The sequence below is a fragment of the Grammomys surdaster genome, unplaced genomic scaffold (genome assembly GCF_004785775.1).
Source record: "Grammomys surdaster isolate TR1022 unplaced genomic scaffold, NIH_TR_1.0 125780, whole genome shotgun sequence".
Classification (NCBI taxonomy): domain Eukaryota; kingdom Metazoa; phylum Chordata; class Mammalia; order Rodentia; family Muridae; genus Grammomys; species Grammomys surdaster.
In genome coordinates this window covers 2,119,741-2,130,473 of record NW_021620611.1, presented here as the reverse complement: position 1 = coordinate 2,130,473, position 10,733 = coordinate 2,119,741, and the positions used below count along the sequence as shown (strand labels likewise).

At 43.5% G+C, this 10,733-nt stretch overlaps 1 pseudogene; it reads left to right on the top strand.

Moving 5' to 3' along the window:
• The first annotated feature begins 1,022 nt into the window (after positions 1-1,022).
• Positions 1,023-10,733, top strand: part of LOC114640135 — a 21,351-nt pseudogene continuing 11,640 nt past the window's right edge.

Below are 10,733 nucleotides of genomic sequence, written 5' to 3'. Positions count from 1 at the left end.
TGATTCATGGGTCTTGGAGGACAATCTACTACTTCATTAAACCAGAAGAGTCTCTAACTATATTCTAAATATTTGTCTTTATTCCCACAAATACCTGTAGCTCTAACTCAAGAAAATTTCTCTTAACAACAGAGACCATTACAGTAAATGCAGAACTACAGAGTCCCTATAGATACATCAAAAAGACTCCATGAGTAACTCCCATTTTACACATGAATAAAGAGAGTTTAGAGGAGCTCAGAGACTTGTTCAGGTCCTCATGGTTAGACAGAATATTCTGTGGCTGTTACCGTCACAGGACAGTTTGAAACAAGCTTGTCAGATTCACTGGTGTGCCACAAAGTACTTACACCAAAACTTTCTAAGCATGTGCCACACAAACATTTTGATCAAGTGAATTTGAAGCTCAGGAACCGTCACTTACCTGATTTCCCTTTAAGATAGGAAGAAACCCCCAATTTAATGTGCATTGCAAGTGAGTCAGGGAGCAGTTTCATTTGGGGCTGCATCTAGCCAGAAGGTAGGCCAAGTGCTGTCCCATCTGTTCAAGTCTGCAGAAGTGCTCTAACTAGCTGTGGGGTTCCCTTTTCATGGACTCTAATTCAAACAATTCTCAGCTTTTTGCAAATGGTAGCTGTTTGAGTCTCAGGCTGCCCAGTAAATTTTTCTTGAAATAATCTCATTGAGAAGAAGACTTTACATTATCTGATGGTTCTCGAATTTCAGGCTGTGGGGAACGTGTCTTTTATATGTCACATTATTCTTGCTATGTTGGAGCCTGAGTTCAAACATCCTATATCTCTCTGAGCAGATCCAGCATCCCAGAGGAGGCAGAAGAGAAAGATGGAGGCTTCAGGGCACACTCACTCCTAGCTTGTGCTCACTATTTACTGCATGTAATAAATAGTCGCTCTTTTCATTTTTCTTTCTTTTGTTACAAAACTCAGCATTAAAAGACTGACAAGATTAATTAACCAGAGAGATAGTGAGTGCTGAGAAAAAGAAACGGAGCTTGACTGAGGATGGGAGAAATGAGGAAGGAAAGGAACATCTCAGCGCCTCCTTCTACGTCTCTGGGGAAGCGTGGACTAGAGCATGAAGATTGGTGAGTTACTTGAGAGAAGCAGCGTTTTTCCAGGACCTGGAGTGTGATCGCCTGTCCCTTTCACCCCAGGCATGTGAAGTTAAGTGTGATCATCTGGTCCCTCCGCCCCAGGAGTGGAATACTTGTCATGACACAGGGTTGTCATGTCTTGAGAACAGAGCATTCTATCTAGCCAGGCTTGTGGTCCAATACTGGTTCCTGGAATCAGCTCACAAAATAAATAAATAAATAAACAAACAAATAAATAAATGTTTGTTTGTTTGCTTATTATGTTCATAGGACTGCAGGGTGACAGCCAGGCTCTGAGTGTAATAAAGAGGAGAAAATGAAATCAGATGGAGTCATTGATTACAGCACACACTCCATCTCACCTCACTCTCTTTACCTCTCTACCCAAAGGCAATTTGCAGTGATTGAAATGGGTACATGTATGAGCGAGGTCCATGCCATCCAGTTCAGCTTATGGTTTTGGTTAACATTAATGATATTGCTCTTTAACTCTTGAAGTTCCATAGATGTTTCCCTCTATACTCTATTTTAAAGTTTGTCTTTATGACACAGCTGATGCCATGTGTTAACGCTCTGGCACCTACTATTCTAGCATAATTCTCTGTATATGTAACCTGGAACTCTCTAGATCAATGGTTCTCAACATTCCTAATGCTGGGACTCTTTAATACAGTTCCTCATGTTGTGGTGACCCCCTAACTGTGAAATTATTTGGATGCTACTTCATAATTTTGCTACTGTTACAAATCATAGTGTAAATATTTTTTGGAGATAGAGGTTTGGCAAATGGATCGTGACTCACAGGTTGAGAACCACTGCTCTAAAGATGAAGGTTCAGATTGCCCTATGCTTGAATAGGCTGGATAAGCCTTCAAATTATGCTCCCTGGGATAGCACCTTAACTATTGATGAGGTGTTTTACCTGCTGCAGCTGGGCTGCTCAAGGCTGTTCAGGATTGTCTCCCAGGGCTTTTCAAGCTTCTTTTGTTCGCAGGTAACCTGTCAATCATGCACCCTTTGTAAATCCTGAGACTACTTTTAATCCTTTAGTTCTTTCTATTCAGATCAAGTGTCATATATAATTACTTGTCCTCTGGAGCCCCACCCCACACACTTTTATCACCCAAGTGTTATTATGTAAATACATCAAATAACCCACACTACAACATGACTATTGTTCACAACCTATTGCTTTTATTTTTCCCTTGTGATGCTCAGAGGTTGGAGGGGATATCATCTAATAACAAAACTACATTTTAACCTGTAGCTTGGATACTGAAATCCACAAACAGAAAAGCTGGGTTATAGGGGAGCAGAGACTTGGTTTACGAAGCAGAAAACATGCTCTTAGGTTGTAGGCATGTGATATGTTAGCAAATTTAGTCAAGGATGAAGCAATAACATGTTAGTGGAGCTAGAATTGTAGGCTCCAGGGAAATAAACTTCCATGATGGAAGAAGTCGCTATTAGTTGCTCATCTGCTACCCCAAACCACTGACATCATCCATAGATCAAACCACAAGGTTTCCCTCTCACGGCTAAGGAATCAAAGCCATAGATTTTTCCTATATGACATAGGGTAGCAGGATCATTTGAACTGAGATATGCATGCCCACACACATGCACACAAGTTTTTCCCTCCGATGACAAAGTAAATAAGTTTAAGGATTTAAAAGGAGAGAAAATGAGAATGTTGGGCAGTTTTAAACCTACTGTTTTGCGTGTCTAGATAAAGTGACAATCCACATGACTCAGCAAAAGGACACACAGAGTGCACCAGGAGCCCACTGCCTGGGAGGGTTAGCATCAAAGAGCGGTGTTATAGCTCATTCTACAGCAGAGAACTGCCTGGTCTGGCCACAGTGAGAGAAGAATCACCTAGCCCTCCAGAGACTTGAGGCCTCAGGGAGTGAGTGGAGAGCGCTGGGAGGTGGGGTGAGTATGAGGAGGAGGGTAGAGTAAGGACCTCCTCTTGGAGACAGGGGCGGGCGAGGGAGAGGTATGAGATGGGCAGACCGGAAGGGAGATGAAGTCTGGACTGTAAAAAAGGATTAAAGAACAAAAAATAAATAAATTAAAAAGATAAAAGGTTCAGAAGCTTGGGTTTCTAGAAGGTGAATTGTCCCGGGCCCTGTACAACAGCTTAGAGTATGCAACAAGCAGATGTGGCCTTGTCATGCGCACGAGGCTTCCCAGGTAACAGACACCCATGATTATCTCTACCCTGTCCAAATGTCAGACCCCCTAACTCTTCCTGCTAGACAAAGATTTCAGCTAGGAGAGAGAGCAATGACCTGGAGAACAGGAAGCAGAGACAGAATCAGAGTGGTGACTGAAGGTCAGAAGGAGACGAGAAAGGCTGACAGCACTGAGGTGGTTGAATTGTCTGGACACAGAATCAGATTTGATAAGGAGGTGAAGCAGAGATAAAAGACATCTGTGGTACTTCTGACTGTGGGTACCATACTGTGAAGAAGATGCTGCTACTGGAATAGGTTCGTGGAGAGGAGGAGCTAGCTTAGGGCAAGCTGATGAAGTGCTGGGTTTTAGACATGACATATTCTAAATATTCAGAATATTTAGATATTCTGGATATTCAGGTTTGGATGTGTGATAGGTGTTTTTAAGTTACATATCACAAATTATGGATAAAATTAATGCTTGGGGCATCCCTTTGAGATCACTTCATTCAAAACTTTTATTTGTGGGAGAGAAGGGCATGGTGAGATCCCAGGTTAGGAGATGAAGGAAGGGATTTCTATAAACTGTCATCTGTGGTGTGATCTCTGGGTATTTGACCTGACAATATGAAACAGAGGCCACACAATCCGTTAGTGTGGCTGTGGATATTAAAATGAATGGGTTTATTTTCCTTGGTCCACAATGAGATTAAAAGGAATAATAACATCTACAGCATCACTCAACTATATGTTTTTACCTTGTACCAACCAACCATGTAAAGTTAGCTGTGTCTCAAGACAGCAGTTTCGGTAGTGTCCAGTGATGTTTTTAGAGATAACAAACATTTTCCCCTTACACATAAAGAACAAAAACGCATATAATCCCTGTGAAGGTTTTCACGCGAAGCTCGGACAGATCACAGCAGACCAGACGGTTCCATGAGGGGGAGTTTATTAAGAGAGAGGGAGAGTGGGAGGAGAGAGAGAAGTAGGGGAGTAAAGGCCAGCCATGACCACGTGGAGAGAATGGGAAGGGAAGGGGGAGGGGAGATGGCAACCTGCAGGCGCTGGGTTGAGGAGAACAAGAGAGAGAGGAGGGGGCAAGCAACCCCTTTTATAGTGGGCAGGGCTACCTGCCTGTTGCCAGGTAACTGTGGGGAGGAGCATACCTGGCTGTTGCCAGATAACTGTGGAGGTGGAGTTTACACAGAATACTAACACCCTGAAATTTGGATTCTGTAAAATATCTGATAGACTGATTGTCCTTGCTCCGAAGGACTACTTAATGAAGAAAAGCAGACCACTGCATATATACAAACAAAATAGCTTGGCTCATCCCTTAGGCAGGCATGACTTTACACGTGGTCCTGGACTTCTGCAAAACTCTGCATAGAACACTGTGTAGTCTATGAAGCCCTCTCTTCATCCTTTTCCCCATCACCTGATCTCTGACATTCTACCCTGCATTTAGGATAAGCACACCTTTGCAGAAATTCCAAACATTGGCAGTACTGACGTCTAAGGTTGTGTTAGATATTGTGATAGGTCAACTTGTGTATTACAGGACATTTTTCACTATCCCCAGCCTCTATTTTCCAAGTGACCGTAACACTGTTTTTCTTCTCTCCACATTGTGACAATGAAAAATACCTATATACACTGTCAAATGTCCCACCAAAGGATAAGTTTTCCCCCATTAAGGAACGGCTGCCTTAAATATGAATGTCCCTGCAAGGTGCTTCCTGACTGTGTAAAAAGGAGCAGAAGAGATCCATGTCACCAAAGCACAGATCTGCCGGTAGTGTTTACATAGTACTTTGATGGGGAAGGTAAGAACAGAAAGAGCCAGAGTGGCTGTGAAAAACAAGGGGACACTACCCATCTTGCAATGGGTGTGTGTGTGTGTGTGTGTGTGTACATACGTGGTGTATGTATGTGCGTGATTGAGGCATCACTTATCATACAGAGATGTGGTTCATAACTACTGATGTTTCCTATGATGCATTTGTAGACAGTTCTGTCCTGTGTGTGGTGGATGTTATGGACTGCCTGCCTTTATACAACCTTAGCTTCCCCTGGGTGCAACTGGTAAAGATCTCTTGGCTTGTTTACATGTCTCTTCCACTGTGACATGAGGCACACACTTTATGCAAAACGAGCTCTGGGTGGTGAACTTGGTGATTTCTTGGAGAAGATTTGAAGTTTAAGAGTTGAGGATGACATTTGTTTTGCTCCTTTGTGCTTAGTAACACATGAGAGGACAGGGAGAACTTGTAGAAGCTACTGTGAGTTGAAATCCAGTACAAGAGGATTTTGGAATTCTTTGCGTATCCGTGCTGAAAAAAGATGAGGGAGTATGCTCTGGAGGGGACTCTAAGGATTGGCCCAGATAACTATGTGCTGAAGAGATGATGACTGTGACTCCCACATACAATCAAATAGCTCAGTGCCACTTTCTTAAGGTCAGCGTCCCAACAACTTCCTCTAGGATAGTCAACTGTAATGTCATTTTTCTCGTGGCCAGGATGTTAGAGATGTGACCATTATCAATGCTGAAAGAGAGACAATAGAGGAAAGAGGAGCATTCATTCTTGAAGCCTAAAACCAGTGGAATTTCCTTTGTCTTTGAATTTGCTTAGGGCATCTTTATTCTTTCTCTCCTCTTTAAAATGGGAGTGTCTACATTTTCTCTCTTTGTGTAGAAAGCAGACAATCTGATTTTATGGGTTTGCACCTGAATCAAATTTTGTGTCAGGTAGAATCATACCTCAATTCTACCCACATTGTAGGTGATATCTAAGTCACATTGGACTTAGCTTTGATTTGGGCATGCATTGGGAGTTCTGTGGATGTTAGAATGTGGGGAAGAGGTGTTGTAAAGACTATATCTTGTTGTAAACAAGGGGGTAATGAATTTGGGGGAGGGTGCTAGAGGGCAAAATGTTGTGCGTGGAATTGTGACCATGCAAAATACAAGTGCTGAAGTCCTAAACATACTCCAGCCCACCTTAGAAGCAGATGTTATTTGATTTAGGTCTTTAAAGTGAAAACTAAAAAGAGATATTTCTGGACTGTAGTCCAATGTAGCTCATATTCTCATGAGGAAGAGATCAGGTACAGACAACACCTAGATTGTCAGTGGCATAAGCCAGGGAGAGAAACCTCGGGACATCAAGCCTTCCAAAGGCCAGGTCTTGGACTTGTAGCCTCTAGAACACCGTGCTAATGTATTTCAGTTATTTTATCTGTCTTGCGTGTGTATGTGTGCCTGTGTGTGCGTGTGTGTGTGTGTGTGTGGCTGCTATTCCTTCCATCAGTAAACATGCACAGCCTTGACCCTGGTGTTCTCAGGCATCTGCTCACTGCATTATTGATACCTCATGGCCTGATTAACTATTAAAATATTTAAATGTGTCCTAGACTCCAAACTCCACTTAATAAAAATGTAGCATTTTAAAGTCTTTTCTGTAAAGGAGAGACAAAATCTAAAGATTAGAAAGTGAGCGGTGAGCTCAGCCACTGTTCAGACAAGCGTTCACGTGGATGAAGAATTTATTGGCAGCTTCCCAGAGGGAAAGTGCTAGGAGCTGAGAAGGGGTGTAGTTTTGACCCGCGCGGGGGGGGGGGGTGGTGCACGCCTTTAATCCCAGCACTTGGGAGGCAGAGGCAGGCAGATTTCTGAGTTTGAGGCCATCCTGGTCTACAGAGTGAGTTCCAGGACAGCCAGGGCTACACAGAGAAACCCTGTCTCGAAAAATCAAAAAAAAAAAAAAAAAGTTTTGACCCTTTCTCCTGGCTGGCATCAAAGCATTCTGTGAATCTCCATTGTGTTTGTTAAAACAAGCTCTTTGGCTATTAGTCTATAAAATTAGTCTGTTTTGGTGCTACCTAGCAGGAAGATTGGAGGGTTTGTTTTAGGACTGAGGTGGAGTTTACAGCTCATTATCAATGTTGGCCAATCAGAACCAGTTCATATACATGGTGTTTGTTTCACTGGCAATTTGCTTTGAGTGTAATGCTCATTTCTTGTGCCATGGCTTTAGTACTTTTCTACATTTAATACACATGGACTCAGATGTGATTATTAAAATGGTTTATTTTGTGTGTGTGTGTGTGTGTATCTGTGTGGCATGTGTGTAAGTGCCCACAGTGGCCAGAAGAGGGCGTAAGATCCCTCAGATCTGGAGTTACAGGCAGTTGTGAGCCACTTGACATGGGTGCTAGGAACTAGGGTCCTCTGGAAGAGCAGTAAGTGTTCTTAAGCTCTGAGCCACCAATCCAGCCTCCGTATATGATCTTTCTTCACTTAGATTAATATTTAGAAGTTCATTCATAGTGTAGCTGATATACCACATTCCTTTAGCTGATTAAAAGGCATTGAAGAATATAATGCCTTTAGTCATGTATCCATGTAAGGAAGATGTACTCATTTTTATATCTTTTAACCAAGGTGTGCTTAACACTCAATAAAGCCAGTCAACAGAGCCTCCTCACAGAGGAGTGGGAGATATCATAAAGCCAGCAGGTACACAGCACCCCAGGACGAATCTGTAATCACCACCCATATTAAGTGCAATCGGATTACTGAAGAAAGAGCTGCTATTTCTGCCCGGGAGAACTGGTAAGTGTTTTCTAGAAAATACATATTTTTGTTTAAATATGAAAACAGCTTTGAACTTATTTGTATTTTTCTGTTCCCGTGCTGTCTTCCTCATGTTGTTAGAAAAACAAGTCAGAATCAAGAATGAGGAGCAAGTTGGATGAGGAGAGACGGGTTGGGGGTGGCATTCTGGGAAGTTACGAGAAAGGATAGAAATATGGATACAGGGCAGATTTGATTTCAGGTTTCAGACAGCTTGACTCATAGTAATCCTCAGAGCTCAGATGTCACCTTCCCGTGGAGCAGCCTCTGAAGTGCCAGTCAGAATTAATCCTTGTCCTCTGCCCAAGACTGGATAAGGCATGTGTGACAGTAAGCAGCAAATGTTCTGAGGCAGCAGAGTTGGTGGCCCCCTCGCAGTTTCCTCTCTGGAGAAGTCAGGCTTGTTTCGTTAACTCTCATCTCTCAAGGGACCCAACACGGGAAGATACTGCCACGGAGTGTTGAAACAATGTTAGGAGTTAGCAGTGTATTGAGAGAGGTGATCTTTGGTGTCTTAGACTCCCCAGCTGTGTACTCTCCAAGTGTGTGACAGCCAAGCCTGTCCATCTGGTACTGTCCTTTCATGTCTGGGTCCCTAAAGGCAGTTCCTGTGACAGGAGGATGAAGCGCAGCAACCCCAGTGGCTCTTCTACAGCATTTGTTCACAGTCTGATATTCAGTCTAAGGATTAAAAGCCTGTTACACAGTATCTACTGATTCGTTCACCTTGAAATTGGGGGTTCAGCACACTTAGGCACCTTGGAGTCCATTTCCCTCAGATAGAACTCTCAGGGGAGGCTGGCTACCTCCAGGAAGCATCAGCCAGCTCCTTTCACTCTTCTTCCTCTATCTTAGGTTTCCCCTTCCCAGCAGAGCTGTCACACAGAGCATTGTGGTTAGCCCAGGGTGGGCCAGCCATATCCTATATGATGGCATGATCAAGTAGCCTCAACCTGGACTTCATTTAATCCTCTACCTGCTTAGGAACAGATCCTCGTCCTGACATTGGGTTTGTGGATAGGACAGGAAAATTGACGATACCTAACATCATCATGGTAAGGACATGACCCGGAGATCTCAGAACAGGAAGGCTTCTTTATTAATTGGCACATGGGGTGGCTTAGGTTTATTTATGCCTACAAAGCTTCCCTTTCACACATCTGATATTCCATACTATGGCAAAGAGAAACTATGGCTACAGCAATGGAGAATTTAATCTCTAGGCCCTTCTGGGGAGGGACAGTCTGCCAATACAAATTTACTTTATTGTCAAGAGGCTGAGTTCAGACAAGATACTGCTCTATGACTGGTGCCCCTATTGATAACTTATTTATGTGCGTGTGCATTTCTCACTTATTATGCACAGCTCATGAGTCGGGTTGAAGCTGCAAAGGCTAAAGGTAGCACATCACTGACAGGTTGTGATGTGGTTAAGCTGTGGGCAGACAGCTTGGTAATGGGCACATACATTTCAGAGCTATGTGTTGTAGTGGACGAGAGCTTGTTATGCGGACGGCTCTCCAGGGGATTTATCTATGGAGCTGCCTCCCCCTGACCCAGTTGTCCGGGAATATGCGTGCTGGGACATTCTTCTGACATAGGTCTGAAAGTAAGTCCACTTCGAGATTTAAGAGCTGACTTGAGCTCCAATTAGTTGCCTCTGGGTCTACGTTACCCATGCTCTCTACTTATCCTGTCTTGCTTCACTACTTGACCAAAACGAAATGAGGTCCCTTGACTGGAAAGGTGTGCCTTCCCTGCCTGCCCCACTTCATCCCTGCCTCCTGGGCTACTGTAGTAGGACCGTGATCACCGAGAACATAGGCATCCTCACAGGCATCCTCACCTGCCTCTTTGCCCTCACCTCATTATCCAGCTTGCTATTTACTGCCATAAATAACCTCTTTCAAGCCCGTCTTTTGAATTCCTCTGTGGCTAGCTGATAGCAGAGACCTTTTTTTTTTTTTCCTAATCATAAAAAGCCACTAGGTTCGTTAGAACCTCTTCCTGTGCCTTGTTCTTCCACTTCTAAAATTATAAACCTGGTGGCTGGAGACCCAAGAGACATGCGTGTCTTGAGGCTAGTGGATATAGAGTGTGCTTTCTGATCAGTGGGGACAGTCGCATTCAAGAAACACGAGTATCTGATCACTTCGGAGTGGAAGGTGACTGTTACAATCTTGTGTCTGTGCATTGTTGAGAAGAAAGAAATTCAAAGATGAAATGTCTACCTGTATCTAGAATCAAACTGACTTACCTGTCTTTTGTTCTAAACAGCTTTGGCTGTTAGACTGTGGTGGAGTGTGTGGCTTCCTTGTGGTAGATAACTGGGAGAAGTATGCCCCCATGCCAGAGGCAACCTGTCCCTGACTGGTCATGATCATGGATGGTGAGAGGCCATGAATATAAATGGCTTTCTGGCTGTTATGCTGGGGCACTTTCATGAGAAGAAACAGCAGATTGATGAAGGTCAGGAAGTCACATCAGCAACGGAGATAGCAATAGCAGTGGACACCTGCATCTGTGTGTGTCCAAAAATCACGTCTGACTGAGAAACAAAATGAGAACTTGGGGGGTGTGTGTGCGTTTGTGTGTCTGTGTGTGTGTACATTTGTTTGTGTGTCCGTGTGTGTATCTGTGTGCATGTGTGTGTGTGTGTGTACGTTTGTTTGTATGTCTGTGTGTATGTGTCTATGTGTGTGTGTGTATTTGTGTGTCTGATTGTGTGAGTGTGTGTATGTATGTGTCTCTGTGTGTGTCTGTGTGCGTGTGTCTGTGTGTACGTTTGTGTGCCTAT